At 36.4% G+C, this 17,883-nt stretch overlaps 1 long non-coding RNA gene across 1 annotated transcript; it reads right to left on the bottom strand.

The window, feature by feature from the left end:
* Positions 1-506: 506 nt before the first annotated feature.
* On the bottom strand, positions 507-17,677 carry LOC132852822 (uncharacterized). Its single transcript, XR_009649133.1, has 4 exons — positions 17,632-17,677; positions 3,545-3,730; positions 1,554-1,698; positions 507-539 (listed from the first exon to the last, which is right to left on the bottom strand). It is a non-coding gene; the product is annotated as an uncharacterized LOC132852822 (long non-coding RNA).
* Positions 17,678-17,883: the final 206 nt, after the last annotated feature.

Genomic DNA, 17,883 nt, shown 5'->3' with positions numbered 1-17,883 from the left:
GATGCTCACTGTCTGTAATTCGTGGTACTTACACAGAACAACAGCCAAGAGGGACTTTTAAGTTTGTCATCCTTTACTTCCTTCAAACAACAACTGTAGCTCTTATAGGTCATTATTTAATATTGAATAGTACTTGGGTGGGGGGCCTGGTGGCTTAGTGGTTAGCACGTTCGCCTCACACCTCCAGGGTTGGGGGTTCGATTCCCGCCTCCACCTTGTGTGTGTGGAGTTTGCATGTTCTCCCCGTGCCTCGGGGGTTTCCTCCGGGTACCCCGGTTTCCTCCCCCGGTCCAGACATGCATGGTAGGTTGATTGGCATCTCTGGAAAATTGTCCGTAGTGTGAGTGCGTGAGTGAATGAGAGTGTGTGTGCCCTGCGATGGGTTGGCACTCCGTCCAGGGTGGATCCTGCCTTGATGCCCGATGACGCCTGAGATAGGCACAGGCTCCCCGTGACCCGAGGTAGTTCGGATAAGCAGTGGAAAATGAGTGAGAGTGAGAGTAGTACTTGGGTTATGAAATTGCTATCCAAAGTTCAACCTAAAAAAAAATACAGAAGCATCATAATGAGGTTCCCCTAACTCTGTTCTGATCTTGCCATGAATAAAATCAAGAGAATCCTCACTGCCATTTTTAAAATATCTTTCAGAAGAAACAATATTTTCATGTTTGATCATTTTCAGAGATATCGAAGAAACTTACAGTGAAGCAAATAAGTATTGATACACTGCCGATTTTTCAAGTTTTCACACTTAAAAAGAATGGAGAGATCTGTAATTTTCATTGTAGGTACACCTTAACTGTGAGAGACAGAATCTAAAAAAAAAATCCAGAAAATCACATTGTATGATTTCGCTGGGCAACACGGAGTTGCAGCCCCAAAACCTGAAAGATCTAGAGAAGGCCTGTATGGAGGAGTGGGTCAAAATCCCTGCGTCAGTGTGCGCAAACCTGGTCAAACCTGGAAATATCTGACCTCTGTAATTGTAAACAAAGGTTTCTGTACGAAATATTAAGTTCTATTTTTCTTTTGTATCAAATACTTATTTCATAAAATTGAAATTTGTATATTGAATAAAATTGAATGTGATTTTCTGGATTTTTGTTAGCTTGTCTCTCACAGTTAAGTTACACAGTTCACATACAATGAAAATTACAGATCTCTTTATTCTTTGTAAGTGGGAAAACTTAAAAAATCGGCAGTGTATTTAGAACTTATTTGACCAACGTATAATGGGCAAAAGTTAGTTTAGTAATTAGTTTACATGGGCATTACCAACAAAGGTACCTCTAAAGGCAAATAGCTACAATGATCTGAGCTGAGGCCAATTAACATTGTCTGAGAATTTGTAAGAAAACTGCATAATAGCTTGATTAATGTAATCAAGAGAGATTCATTACCTCAAAACCAAATCATTAATGCACAAGGACATTTCAATGGGAATGACACCTTCCATAAAGTTGTGCACTGTCAAGTGGAAAACCACCAACTGTGTGAAAATGTTCCAACCTTTCATTTAAAACACAGCCACCTTTCACATAATAATGCATTACCAACATCATCATGTAACACTTCAGGCACTTGCTTGTCATGCTCCTGCTTGGTTCTCAGTAGAAACGCTCCTAACTGCATGTTCTCCTGGATTTCACTCCTCTTGGTAAAGTAGAACAGACAAGGGTGCTCAACAGTGAAACTCTCCTGTAAACCAGCCAGAGAATAAGCACCTAGGTTATCAGATGACGTAATAACTACAATTACTTTCTTGAAGGAGTGCTGCTGTTGTACTGTACAAGCTTTGCATAAATTTCCTAGTTGAGTTGACTGACCTGATGAATGACATTTTGAAAGAAGATTGGCTAGAAGATTGGCACTGTTTAAGAAGTGGAAGCGCAACTAGGCATGTTGATGACCTACTTATAAACCCCATTTTCACTGTAAAGTATATGCTGTTGTCAATATATGGTGTATAAAAACTTAAAGTGAAATAATTTATTTTGTTTATTGCATACAAAGAGGAAAAGGCATATTTGTTAGTTTACTGAAGAGTTTACAGAGGAATATTACTGTGTAACCATCTAATTTGGAAAATCTTATTTGTTGTTCAATTATTTTTCAGCATGAAGGTAACCCTCATATGTAAAAATATCTAGAATTAAGCTATTAACAACCGTTTCTAACTGTATTCACAATTAAACTGAATTGGTTGTTTTTTTGTTTGTGCCCAAAAAATTCTTTGCACTAGATATTTGCAACAGTATGCACTTTTAGTTAGGCTTTTGGTCCAATAAACTAGATGACTTAAGTACTGTTGAACATTTTTACACCTACTGCACCCACCTTAAAGTTCACAATCAAGCAAATCCAACAAATTTGCATTTATTAGTCAAATTTATAAGCTTTTATTAAGTAGATTCAGTGATTTATTTTTACAGTGTATAATGCAAATATTTTGCTAGTACATCATAACGGTTCATCAAGATCCAAAACAATTAGCAACCTTTAACAGTTGCTCATACCTACAGTATATAAATTTGTTACTATCAGTCACTGATAAGACAGACACTTTTGTCAAGGAAGTAAAAGTGTTACAAGATTTCCACTCTCATGGTTCTGGTGCCCTATGAATGTGGTGCCACTTTGAGAAGGTGCCAATTGAGAAGCTACTGGAACTCAAGAATTCTCCCTCAAATAAAAAAATCACTGTTAATATCTATCTGTGGTTAACTACATTTGGTGTCAAACCTCATCACAGCACCCTTTCCTTAATTATTTCCTATAACACGAAGCCTTGTAGTGCTTTATTCCTTAAGCAAGACTTACACCGTAAGGGGTAAAGGGAAAATCACAAATGTGCTGGTGATGAAAATGCCACTATGACCATCCAAACCTCAATGCCATTGATGCAGTCTGAATTCTGAGAAGAAAAAGGCAACTGGAAACAATTGCTACATAGATGTTGCTGACATTTCCTGGATGTTTTTTGTGATATTTCTTTATATCATAATGGCAGAAAAAATTATGAATAATAATAGAATGCCAGGTTCTTACTCCAACACAAAATTTTAATGCAACTTGTGTTGTTTTTGTTGTGCTGTTGTTCATTAGATTAGTCTTCAGCAGCGGTATCAAACAAAGGTATAGCTCTTTTTTTATTATCAGTGTAATGATATTTGCCTCCCATTTGTGCCTCACATCAGTACTAATATTCTATTTCCTTCACTCTCAAAGCTGCAACCTGCAGTCAGTCACGTATTCCTCTCTCCCTTAGGGGAATTGTGGACATGCATTTTGCTCAAGCTGTATGATTTGGCAGCACACTTAAACCACACAGCACTGTTGTAGTGTGTGTATGTAAATATGTAGGACACACACTCACAAAGACACACATACATACACAAATATACATGTACAATATGCATTAGTATAGTATAAGCATGTAACTAGAGTCGAACAACAGATCTCAGGGGTGGAATACACTTCACTGCTACATTCCCTCTTTTTGTCCTCAGACCCTCATTACACTCCAGTAAAAGCTCTTTCTTACCTCCCTGTGTGTAAAGGGATCAATATGTCCAAAGCAAGGGAGCCCCAGTGGCTGAAACCGAGACCTCTAAATCACAGCTCTGTTTGGTTTGGGAGCTTTCCCTGCATTGAAAAGAGAATGTTCTCTCTCCATATCTGTGCTGAACTCTCACGATCTCTGCTTTCTGTTCCCTCAGTACTAGCTCTGCTGGAAGAAGGAAAAGAAAGAGCCTTTATTTTGGTCACATGTACTGTACGTTACAGCACAGTGAAATTCTTTCATCACATAACCCAGCTGTTGAAGTTTGGGTCAGTCCACAGTGTTATGATGCAGCACTCCTGGAGCATAGATGGTTAAGGGCCTTGCTCTCTGGCCCAACAGTGGAGGCTTGGAAGTGGTAAGGCTTATACCTTGACCTTCCAATCAACAACCCAGAGCCTTAACCCCTTGAGTTGACCCACCCCCCCAAAGAAGAAGAAGAAAAAGAAGGTGGTGTTAAGGGAATATTAGGTCATTTTAATCAGTTCACCTACAGCAGTATGTACTATACAGTCTGTTTAACTGTAATAATAACAATAACAATGTATTTGAAACAACACATGCAATAACAGAAATTTTGAAAAACATGCAATATTACCTGTGTGAAATGTCTGTTAGCGTAACTATTTACTCGTGGTCTCTTTTTTCTTCTCTGTATTTATACATTGTGTTGTGTATATACTGTATATTATATTATGTCTCTACTCTTTTTAAATATTTGCATTTCTTTCTCTTTGCTGCTGTAACAGAGACATTTCCCCATTGGGTGATGAATAAAGGTATATCTTATATTATGAATGAATGAATGAATAAATGAATTCAATTTAATTTTCAATTCAATTTATTTGTATAGCACTTTTAACAATTCACTTTGTCTCAAAGAAACTTTTCAGAAGTTTCGAAACAAAAAAATGAATACATTTAAAGTTTTTAAAGTTACTAAATATCTCTAACATCTATCCCTGTCCTTAACGGGCAAGCTGAAGGTGACAGTGGCCAGGAAAAACTTCCTGAGATGATATGAGGAAGAAACCTTGAAAGGAACCAGACTCAGAAGGGAACCCATAATCATTTGGGTGACATTGGACAGTAAATAATGTAAATGTAAATATTGTCATTACGACAGCAGTTTGTAGTTGTGCAACCGAGAGCTCCTGAGGAACTAAAGAGTCAGCTCAAAATCTGAGTTCACCATAGACCCTACACTAAACTTGATGCCAAAGTCTTCAAATTATTGCTAATAAAGACTAGACCAAACAGCTGACTGAAGCAACAATGGTTCAAAGAAGGCATGACAGTCTCCGGGCAGCCCGCAGCAATCCCATGAGTTTGACCAAGCAGATCAATCCCAGAGCAGGGTGAGATGAAAAAAAGGCTACCCTTGTGATATTATTTATGTGAGCTTCAAATAAGAGATCAATGTCTATAATCACATCAAGGTTTTTTTTTTCAAACTGCTGCACATGATAAAATAGAAAGACCATCCAGAGTTACTCTGTAATCAGAAAGCTTACTTCTGGCTGCCAGTGGCCCTAATAAAAGCAGTTGTCATGTCAGAGTTCAGCAGAAGGATGTTAGTAAGCATCCACTTTCTAATGTCCAAACAATTTTCAATCTTATTAAGCTGGTGACTCACATCTGACTTAGCTGAAACATATATCTGCATGTCATCAACATAACAGTGGATGCTAATACCATGTTTATGTATAATTGCACCAAGGGGTAACATATATAGAGAGAAAAGCATTGGGCCTAAAACAGAACCTTGAGGAACACTGAACATTACCTTGGGCTACAATCCCATGGATCTAAAATTTCTGAATAATATGTGCAACTGTAGTCACAGGAACATCTAGCTGCTTGGAGATGGTCTTATAGCCTTTACCTTTATCATGCTTGTCTATAAATTTCTTTCTAATCTCCTGACACAACTCTTTCCTTCGCTTCCTCTGGTCCATGTTGAGTGTGGTACACACCATGTCACCAGACAACACAGTGACTACCTAGAGCCCTATATGTAGGCCCACTGACTGATTACAAGATTGTAGACACCTGAGATGCTAATTAGTGGACACACCTTGAATTAACATGTCCCTTTGGTCACATTATTTTCAGTCTTTTCTAGTGGTACCATCATTTTTGTCTAGGCCTGTTTCCATGAGTTTATTTTTTTTAATAATTCCGTTGAAGCATGGTTGAAAAGCAACGTTGACTTTCATTGGTTAACATTCATAGAATTTTTATTTGTTATAACTTTTGTCAAATTAAAGTTTTTACTGTGACCATTGTGAGTTTTTCTTTCATTGACCCGAAGGGTACCAACAATTTTGTCCACGTGTGTATGTTTAGAGTAGTCATGATTTAGATCTATGTACTGATAGCAATCAGTCAAATAAGACCTGAGCCAGGAGAGGGCTGTCCTTTTAACACCAACATGCTCTAACCTATCAAGTAAAATACTGTAGCATGGTCAATGGTATCAAAAGCTGCACTAAGATCAAGCAACACCAGCAAAGACACATAACCCTGATCAGAGGCCAGTAACAGGTCATTTACAACTGTAACCAGTGCTTTTTCTGTGCTATGGTGAAGCCTAAATCCTGACTGTTACATTTCATGAACATTATTCCTATGTAGCTATGAGAATAACTGCTGTCCTACAAACTTTTCTAGGATCTTGGAAATCAATGGGAGGTTTGATATTGGCCTATTAATGAATGAGCTTACTCAAAGGAAATCTGTTTCCTGGATCCTGTGTTAGGAAATATTACACATATAATCTGGCTTTCCAGGCCATATTTCATATATTTCCTATAATGCTATCCAGTTAATTTAGCTGTTTATACCCAAAACTGATTTTTACATAAACTGCAATAAATTAACATTACTTCTCATATAAGTATGTGCTTTTTTTGTATTGGACTAAGATATTGGCTCGAGCAGTAGGACTGGCAAAGAATTTTAATTACAGGAGGTTTTGAGAGTTGAAGCTGATCTTCCATATAAACCGATTTATTCATAAACTGAATTTTCTGGAAACAGATGTTGATGATAAATCTGATTTTTGAATGAAATATATCCTATCCCTATGAATCCTGCTCTAGATTTTTCCTGCATCCAGCTTGTAGTTGCTATGCATCAACTGTGCTAATAAAATTGCTAAGTTAGAATTAGCTCCCCTCAGATATTGTTGCGAAAACCAGGAATGTTTTTAAACCACTACTAAAAACTTATGTTGCATATTGACATCAGGCGTATCAAAAGCGTTTAATGTGCTGGGTTTGATACAGTAGCTTAAAATGAAGCCCTGCATTATTTTCCTTCAGGGTTTTAAATTGATAATTAGTATGTGATGATTGTGTTCACTATATTATGATCTTAGCCGATGGGTACCAATCTCCTCTAACTCTTGTGCCTTGTGTTAGAATACTTCTTTCAAGAACATTTTCTCATCATCATCCATTTAATCAGCTTCCCTGTTTTAATACTAATAGCTAATAAATTCTAATAGCTAGTAAATAACTAATAAATTCTTTCAAAATATGGATTTTAGCCTTTTTGACTTGTGATCCAGTGATTTGTGTCTGCCATTATATTTTTTTTCATTATAATAATTATTATTTGAGTATTTTCACATGCAGATTGCTGAATGGTACAATTACATTTTCTGGTGCTTCTGGATATAATTTCCTTTTCCACATTCTGAGTGTCTTCAGGAAATTAAGAGACTAGATTCTTAAGCTATAAGCAGCCACATTTTAAAAGTTTCACTGAATTTGGTGTCATCAAACAAAAAATAGCAGCCAGATGAATCCATCCATGTCTAATATTATGTATTAATAACACTGCATATTTTAGTTCATATTAAGCTGCTGGTTTGATCTGAGCAAGGTTATTCTGTTGCTGTGATTCTTGTTAAAAAAATTTAATACCATTTTAGTGCAGTAAACGTCAATTTTCTTATAGAGGGGAAAGCTCACATGCACATTCTGCTATTCTGGTACGTCTCCTTTGAAGAACAGACCTTCCTCAGTTGGAAGACATAATACTATGGATCATAAAAAGTAGCTGATATATCTTTTTTTGGTGTTGATGTTAGGTCAGTCTCATGAGAAGGAGTAACATGAGAATGTGCAAAATATGAGTCAGAGTTTGTCAGCTTAAGTGTTTTCACAGCTGCTTTCTGAGAAACAGATCCGGACAATTCCACAAGATTGCATGAACTTTGCTGAGTGATTCTTGCTCAAAACTAATGTTAAATAAAACAAAATTAAATAAAAAATTTTCACACATTTTTATTACCTTATCTGTATTAGTTAGCTACTATAGCTATGAAAGTGGAAAAATCAACAAAATTGAATGGCCTGATTTAAATATGTGTTTTCTAATAATTTCATTCATTCAGGAATATCAATTTCAGTATTTTATAATGCCAGGTTTAAATCATGTAATAATTTTCCACCCTTAATGTGAGATATATACATGTAAATATACAAATTGTATTATTGTACATATAAAGTGAAAAACAATAAGAAACATTTTACAACATTCTTTTATAATTGTGGATAATTGTGGATTTGGCTGTGTGCAGAATGAATGTTCAAATGTATTTATTACACAGCTGTTATCTGAAACTATTTCATTCAATTTAACACCAAATAAAGTCAACTTTAATATGAATAACTATACACCAGCTCATTTGTGCAGCTATCTAATTAGCTAATCATGTGACAGAACAATGAAAAACACTGTAGAAATAGGTCAAGAGCATCTGTTTATGCTCACATTGAACATCAGAATGAATAAAAAAGTGAATAGAATAAAATTTAATAGAAAAAAAAGGTCTGAAAGAGGTGATGCCAACCTGGTCTTCCAGTGTTGTAGCCCATCCACCTCAATGTTTGTTGTGTTGTCTTTTCTGAGATACTTTCCAGCTCATCAAGGTTGTAAAGAGTGAATAGAGCAAATTTGTTATATAGATAGTATATTATATTTAGGCTTATAGACTTCCTGTCAGCGCAAATCAATCTAGTCATTTACTTCTCATCCTCTCTCATCACCAAGGTGTTTCAGCATTCAGAACCTTCTCTCATAGGATGTTTCTCAAAAATATTCTATGTAAACTCATACTCCAACAAAACTCCAAAAAGTGTCTCAATAATATTCAGATCCTTATACAGAGCAGGCTATCGGAGATGGTCAACTTTACCATAATGTGCATAAGACCACTCTGTCACCAGTCTTGCTGTCTGTATTGGTGCATTATCCTCCTGGAATATACCACCTTCAGGGTACAATGTTTGAACAATTAAGTGCACAAGGTCCTCTAGAATGGTTTGGTAGTCCTTTGGCGGTGATATACCCAACTAACATACTGTAAGTTAGGGGCCTAGGAAATGCCATAATATTGCAGACCAAACCTGATTCACCCCCGTGATTCACTATTCACAGATAATAGTACAGGTGGTAAGCGTCTTTGTGGCTTCTCCACAGCTTAACTCTCCCTGATATAAGAAACACAAAACTTTATTAAAAGCAAAGAGCAGTGCACCAAAGACTGATGGCCCGGCACGAGACAGCTACAAGTTCTAATATTCTCAGCTAACAATCAAAAATACTACATGTATTGACCTGTATTGCTCTCTGTTTTACTACACATAAATCCCCCTGTTAATTTGGCATGCTACATAATACTTTCTGAAGTAGGCATTCACTTCAAGGAAATATAAAAAAGGTTTAACAAAACTGAAGGTTGTTTTTGGCAACCTACAGATCCTCTGTGATGCAGAGCAGCAGTGGTGTGGTACAGGACACTAAGGCTATTTATTTTTACTGGCAATGTGGCTTAAAGCTACATTGGAGGTGGCGTGCTGTTCAGGACTATATATCTTACCCCCTAGCAGCCTGGAATTGAGGAGAAGAAGGAGTTAGCAGGAGCAGATAGAAGAAGAGAGGGGAACTGAGAAGGGAAAAGGGAAACTCACTACTCGGGAGTCAGCCAAAGTGCAAGGCTGCTTTAATGGCCTCCCATTAAAATGGTGCATTTAAAAAAAAATGCTGCATTTTGTAGCTTAGAGAGTTGCACTAGACACCATTTCTCCTGTCCTTGCAATGCTAAATTTATGTGACGGTGTGAAACATGGAAGGCAAACATGCATGCTTAGTGACTCTAATTGCCCTAGTGACTCACTGTGACTGGTGGTATCATTAGCCAGACTGGGCCACCAGAAGTTCCTCGCCCCAACCGTTGCTGCAAGACAGCTATGACTCTATTATACTAATACCAAGATAGAAGGACAGTACAGTGGTGCAGCGGGAAGCAGTGCCACCTCACACATCCCTGGTTTGAGCACCAGCTTGGGATAATGTTTATGCTACAAGCGGTGCATGTTCTCCACAAAAGCATGTATGTTTCTCTCTTACTGTAGTTGTTGGGTTTCCACCAACTGTCCAAAAACATGGAGAAAGTCAGATTGGCTACTCCAGTGTTTCTCAATCTGGGGTCAACAGACCACTTGTAGTCCACAGCAGAATTAAGGGACTATTGGAATTGTATCCAAAAATACTTGAAGTATGTATGGTATTTGTGTTAAATATTTCAATGGATTTGAATTTCAATGAATATTTCACTTTGAATGAAAAAATTGACAGTTACGTTAAAAAAAAATTTATTAGTCTTGGAATCTAGCCACAGAGGTTGCAAGCCAGTGATTTCTGTGTCTGTCCCAAGCCCGGATAAATAGAGAGGGTTGCGTCAGGAAGGGCATCTGGCATAAAACGTGCCAAATTTATACATGCGATTAGTCAGTGTGAACATCAAGGATCAGCTTTGAGTCCCTTCTTGTTTGCTATGGTGATGGACAGGTTGACAGATGAAGTCAGACAGGAATCTCCGTGGACAATGATATTTGCGGATGACATTGTGATCTGTAGTGCAAGTAGAGAGCAGGTGGTGGAAAACCTGGAAAGGTGGGCATCTGCTTTATGAACGAAAAGGATAGTTAGGTGGAAACAGAATATTTGCTGTGGTGACCCCTAACAGAGAAATCTGAAAGTAAAAGAAGAATAATGTACATAGTCATGGGAATTTTAGCATTCATTCTATAGTGCCCTCGATCTATGTAAAATGTGTTTTTCATTAGAGCAAGGTTTGCAAATGTTGTCTCACTTTGATGCAGTAAATAATAGTATAAAAGATGTTACTGTTAACGTTTAAGCCATATAAGTAGCCAGCAGTATGTAAAATCTAATGTTGTACTCCTTTTTTGGTTATGTTGATGGTCCTCAATAATCAGTCAGAATATGCTAGAGGCTCCATGGCTGAAAAAAGGGAATCACTGGGCTACACTTAATTCCCTATAGGTGTGAATGTGTATATGCATGATGCCCTGAGATGGACTTGCATGGAAGGGCTAAAAAGAAACGCTTCATCAGATCAACCATATACAGCACTTGAAGACCAAAATATAATATTTGAACATGTACATTGGTATATTTAGTGAAGAAAACCCAAATCATGCTTACTGTAACATATTGTGGTGGATCAATGATGGTCACTGTGGCTATTTTGCAGCTGTTCCAATATCTTGTGAACGTTTATGGCATCAGGGATTTGATTAAATATAAGGGAATTTTAGCACAACAAGGTTGCCTCAGAATGAAAATATCAAAGGGCCATTAAAATGCAATGACTGAACCATTATATCAAAAATGTTGGTCTGCAATAAACACCAGTTTTTATTTTAGTTTTCTGTTGAGACTAAATGTGCAGGAAATTCACATGATCAACATTGCAACACTGACAGTCAACATTCTGGAGCTCTCCCAAGTGCATGAGTACTACCTAAAGCTTGCAGCATCCGCTGAGTGACCTCATGTATTAACATGCTGAAACTGCTACCAGATGCTACTGAGTGGAGAGCTGACTTGTCCAAAAAAGACTCATGAAATTGAATGTGAGGCTGGAGCATCAATATATGCCTTCTTTTGTTTTAAATAAGGAATACGTACATTTAAAAGTACAGTATAAAGGTGGGCACTTTTGGATCCACAATAAAAATTGTGTGAGAGAGAAACATAGTGAGGACAAGGCTCCAGAGATAAGTACAAGAGGCAAAGGTGGCAAGGAAAAACTCCCTGAGACCATATTAGAGACAAACCTTCAATGGTGGAGACCCAAATGCGAAAATAACTTTGGCAAGAGCAGTTAAAAGCCACCTCTCTGGTTTCCAAGTGGTACTCTCCACAAAAGTGGGAGATTTTGGACTAATTTTGGAGTGACGGCATATTATAGTGTAGCACTCATCATCATCATCATCATCATCATCATCACCATCATCATTATCACCATCATCATCATCATCATCATCATCATCAAAACACCAAGTTAGGAAATAATCTTTTCCCAAATAAATTTTGTAATACTTGTATTGTGGTATAGTTGCACAGACCTGGAGACTTTATGCCAAAAAGTGCACTGAACCTGTTCTGGTGGCTCATAGTGCCAACACACTTTAGAAATTTACTTTATTTGGATTTTTCCTTTAATGAGCCACTAAAGAAACTCAGGTTTCTGCCTGTTACCAGATACTTTTTTCAGTAAATCTAAAATATATTTTCTTTTGGAAAATTTGAAACATCTGTGTCAAGGTCCACATTCATTAGAGTAATGAAAGAAACCTCATTAATTCCACATCACATTCCATAATTGTAGTGGGGTAATTTGTCTTATTTTCCTATTTATAGACTGACAATGAAAATGCTGCTTGTGGCACTGAAATAGCTGGCAAGACCTTAGTTACCTTTGCTGCTTTTGTTACTGGTTAAAACACCATGTCTCTCCAAAAGACACTGTCTCAAAATGATTAAGATATTTGACATTACATATCTGTACCTGTAGCACTGAGCCTTAAAATGAATCTCAAACACTCACAAACACCAGAACGCGTAGTACCAATGAGGTCTTTCTACAAACAGCGTTCACATCAGTAACTAGATCCAGGTCAATTCCCATTTCCCAATCCTAACTTTTTTTCAGTGACAGAGACAGAAGGGAGTCTAGGTGAATGTGGAGGCTACTGCAGCATTTTCCAGGAAGGCTGTACAGCTTCTATCAGAGCATTTGCTTTCTCTAAGTTCTAAAAGGTTAGCATGAATGTTGAATTCATCTCCAAACACATTGCTAGTTAGTCCTAAGGTGTAAAGATAGCATATATATGTAGATGTAGTCCTAATGACATGGTAACATGTATAATTCAGGTGATTGTCACCACCCAAGGATAGGGGAACTGTAAAATAAAGTTAGTATCATTTAACTATGGTTCTATAAACCCTGTTCAACAGGGTTCTTTGTCATTCAATGACAGCACTGATAAAAACGTGACGAGGTGTCAATAAAGATGACTGTTGATGTAGATAGAGATTATCTACTTTGTTGTACTTCATTTATACATCATGACTTCATTGTTGTTGTCAAATTTATTTATATAGCACTTTTAACAATGGACATTATGTTTACAGAACAAAAGACTGTATTTTATTTTATATTATACAAAGATTAATATAATACAAAAATTCAAGATTAATTTTAGACTTATATTTAAATGTGTTTGTATTTATCCCCAACGAGCAAGCCTGAGGCGACTGAGGCGTATATGGCAAGGAAAAACTCCCTTGGATGGAAGAGGAAGAAATCTTGAGAGGAACTGACTCAAAAAGGAACCCATCCTCATTTGGGTGACACTGGAGGGTGTAATTATAAATATACAGTCCAGCAATTGTGTATTGATTAGGAGGTTGTCTTCAAAGACCACATGTACAGTATGTGGCATCTCCTCTTAGAATGTCTGAATACTTCATGAAGTGTAATCCACAGGACAAAATATAGTATTTGGCAGCATGTGTTTTGTGGCTGTAAAACATAAACTGCTGCTATTGTACATAACATGTGGAAGCATTTGGTCCACTACATAAGATAATAGTGCAAAAATATCTTTAGCAAAAGTACCCACTGTGTCACCATGACCCTTGTTACTGCAACATTTAAGCTGTTTAGTTAACTAGTAGTTAAGATGTTGATCAAAGGTTGTGAGTTTGAATCCCAAGTCCACCAAGCTACCCCAGGTCCCTGAGCAAAGCCCATAACCCTCAATTATTCAGTTTATATATATATATATATATATATATATATATATATAACATATATATATATATATATATATATATATATATATATATATATATATATATATATATATATATATATATATATATATACATATATATATATATATATATATATACATATATATGTATATATATATATATATATATATATATATATATATATATATATATATATATATATATATATATATATATATATATATATATATATATTTGTTTCAAGTGAGATCTTCTGTGATGTGCACAGCAATAAAATTGAGCTCCTGACTGCTTCTATAGTAATGCTGTTGATGTGCAGTGAGGACTGCAAGTGAGTACTGCAAGTCTTTCTGAGCTAAACATCATCTTCATAAAGTAACAGATGCTGCTTCTGCACCAATACATAATTTGCTCCACCTTCTATTTGTATTGAGTCATTGTTGATGCTAATTAAGACCAAACCTGTAACGTCATCAGCGAACTTTATCTGTTTTGAGCTGTTTAGAGCTAATCATGCACAGTGATGGTGGCCTGTGGGCAATAATTCTGATAAACGTATTTGGAACAAAATTGTTTATTATCAACTGTTTACAAAATGTATTTTATCATTTGTTTTTGAATTTTGGAAGAAATCACAAATATGTAATTTGTATTACATGTTTTGTTTAGTTGTCAGGAGGAATAGAGGAGGTAGCAAATGTATGTACTCTTACATTTTGTGTCACACTGTTGGTTTCTAATGTAATCAGTCTCTAAAAATCTCTATACATACATGAAATTAAAATTTTTCATGCTTTACATGGCTGGATCACAGTAAAGAAAGATGACTTCATGCGTGTTAACAAAGAAATGGCAATCATGTACATGATGTTCTGTAAATAAAATACGTACATAAAATATACATTTTGGTATAAAGTTAATTTCCTCTACGTACGGAGATTTTGGGACTTTCGACGCTGTCTTAAAAACATTTTGCGTGGTATTAGTAATATTAAGCTATATATATAAATAAGATCTATTTTTATTAACAGTGCCTCTTATTCTGTTTACTGTCCAAGAATTTCTTTGTCTTTACAAAAGATTTAATGACAAATATAATCAAAATAATGATCAAAATAAATGTAGTCAAGCATAGTAACATAGTTACAAAAAATTTACTTTAAAATCTAAAGTTGCTTATTAAAACATATGTTGTATAGTTTTTAGGTTGAAGTTTTTATAAAACATATCAATTTGTTTTATTAAGTTTTTAAGTATGAAGTATCTTAAGTTTTTGCAGATGATCCAAGTCATTATTAACAGTTGTCGCATCAGTCATTATTAACAGGTGCTCTGTTAGGAAAACTGAGGAAATAATAATATAACACCTCTTCTGACTCTCCTGAATCTTTCCCACTCTTGTCTCTGTAAGGAAAAGTCTCAGTGAGACAAAGAGAATACGCACAGCCAGTTTAGTCAGCCTTCAGGTCTGTACACTTTGTTTTCCTTTGACCTCTCAATCAAGCCACAATGTAGGAGATCCTTCATTATGTAATTGTGAATTTAAATGCGGTAAGCTACAGTAAACTCAATAGATGTCAGTAGATTTCCTGATATATACAAGTGAATTTTGGTGTGAATTACCCTGGTTTATAATGGAGTATTCAAGGTTTTTCATTCTTGTCTTCAGTAATTTTCTACTTAAAACAAAAGATAACACAGTAACTGAAGAAATATAATGAAAATATAATGATATATAATGAGATATATATCTATGAAATAAAAACATTTTAAGCACAAAAACAAAGAAGATTTCTATAAATACAATTATAGTTATGCAATGTAAACACAGAGCCCTGATTTTTTATTTTGAAAAAAAAAAAAAAAGCATTATAAAGCATTAAACTGGTCCCAGATCTTACCCTAGGGACAAGAGAGAATTCTTCTCAAATGGGACACCAGTCCATATCAGGGCATAATAGGCAGGCTCACACACACACAAACACACACACACACACACACACACACACACACACACAAACTCATACACTAATTCATTCATTAACTATTCACTAATTCATCCTGGGGGGGCACGGTGGCATAGTGGTTAGCACGTTCGCCGCACACTTCCAGGGTTCGATTCCTGCCTCCGCCTTGTGTGTGTGGAGTTTGCATGTTCTCCCCGTGCCTCGGGGGTTTCCTCCGGGTACTCCGGTTTCCTCCCCCGGTCCAAAGACATGCATGGTAGGTTGATTGGCATCTCTGGAAAAATTTTCCCTAGTGTGTGATTGCGTGAGTGAATGAGAGTGTGTGTGTGTGCCCTGTGATGGGTTGGCACTCCATCCAGGGTGTATCCTGCCTTGATGCCCGATGATGCCTGAGATAGGCACAGGCTCCCCGTGACCCGAGGTAGTTCGGATAAGCGGTAGAAGATGAGTGAGTGAGAGAGTGAGTAATACAACCTGGAGAGGAACCCCACACAAACCCAGGGAAAACAAGCAAAAGTCCACATAAACAAACAATAACCTGAGAATGGGTTCAAACCAGGGACCTAAATTTGGACCTTAAAAAAGTTTTCATTTTCATGTGCTAGAGTTTTTGATAATCCAACAGGCAACAGAGATTAAACAAGTAGAGGGTCTAATCACAGAAAATCCATAATACATTGAAGGGCTTCAGAAACTCCAAAGAGTATCATGGCAAAAAACATGACTAAAACATACAGAGATCAGTCAGAAACTACTAAAAACTTTCAAGTGTAAGATCTCTAACTTGCCATGTAGGTGTCATGACATGAGCTGATGTTAAATTATAGTTATGGTAATGTAGACAAAAATAAAAACTGCTACAATAATATCATTCAGGATCCTTCACAAAATAAATAGTAAAAAACTGCAGTTGGTTAATTACCAGTGACTGGGGCAGATTGTGTATTCACTATCAATGAAGCTAAAAGTGAATGATGCAGCCACACAGTATACATACTTCTACTATTCTACAAAGTTCACTGATAAATATTTGCTCTATGTTTTAAGTGCATAATGCCACCTAGTGTGTAGCTATCCCAACATTGTGATCTAAACTGAATTGAATTGGTGTCTTGTACTGTAGGTGGTAATAAACATGGCCACCCCACACTCTGTCAAAGCACAATAAGCTTATACTTTATACTTTAAGTTAAAGCTACTTTAACTGTACTTTTACAGTTACATGCCTGAGATTGTTATTGGCACTGTTCATCTATAGTAAACTTTCAACATTTTGAACTGAATTGCTGTACAACAGCCTTTATTATCACCACACATACATTACAACACAGTGAAATTCTTTACTTCACATGTCCCAGCTTTGGAGTTTGGGGTCAAAACTCAGATTAATTGCCTCTGGAGGTACAGTAAGGGCCTTGCACAAGGGCCAGTCAGTTGTAGTTTTTGCAGTACTGGGGCTTGAACTTTGACCTTCCAATGAACACCCCAGTTCCTTAACCACTTGAGCCAATAGCGAGGAGTGTTTCAAGAAGCCAACCTGCTAACATTATTAATAACTCGTATGTTGATGATTAACTTCTCAAAAGTGATTAGTATTGTCAAAGTTATATACAGTATTTAACCAAGTACTTTGTCTGTATATGAGCCAATTTAAAGCCAATACTGCTGTAAACTAAAATTAAAGTAGAAAAGGGAACTTTACACTGTGCCACAATTTTTACACTGTTTACATAGGTGAAGGAGATAGTTGTTGAGAAGACTACCCTGAGTTGAAAATTTGAAGCTCCAGGAGGGTTTTTACTGGTATTAGGTAAAGAAATACAACTTTGCCTCCATGACAGTATAATAACATGAAATAGTCAGTTGATCAGTAAGTGAAATGCCTCTTCAGGCTGTTTGGTGGTCAAGCAAAAGAAAAGCAAAAAATTAGGTACCAACCTTTTAACCCCTCGGACTGCAGCAGAAACTGCTTGCTTAAGGTCTATAAAATCAGCAGGCTGAATAAACCATCAAGCCAACCATCTGCAACCTTTCATTATCTCATCTATTATTTGACCTTCATCCTTGCTCTGCTATTATATTTAATCTGTAAAGACTTAACTGTCTTCCTTCACTTTTCTAGAGCTTTCTAGAGGACTGTAGGTTTCTTGTCATTTTCCATGCCTACAATTTAGTGTGAATAAACTGGAC

Source organism: Tachysurus vachellii, chromosome 10 (genome assembly GCF_030014155.1).
Source record: "Tachysurus vachellii isolate PV-2020 chromosome 10, HZAU_Pvac_v1, whole genome shotgun sequence".
NCBI classification, from domain to species: Eukaryota; Metazoa; Chordata; class Actinopteri; order Siluriformes; family Bagridae; genus Tachysurus; species Tachysurus vachellii.
This window is presented reverse-complemented; position numbering and strand designations above follow the sequence as displayed.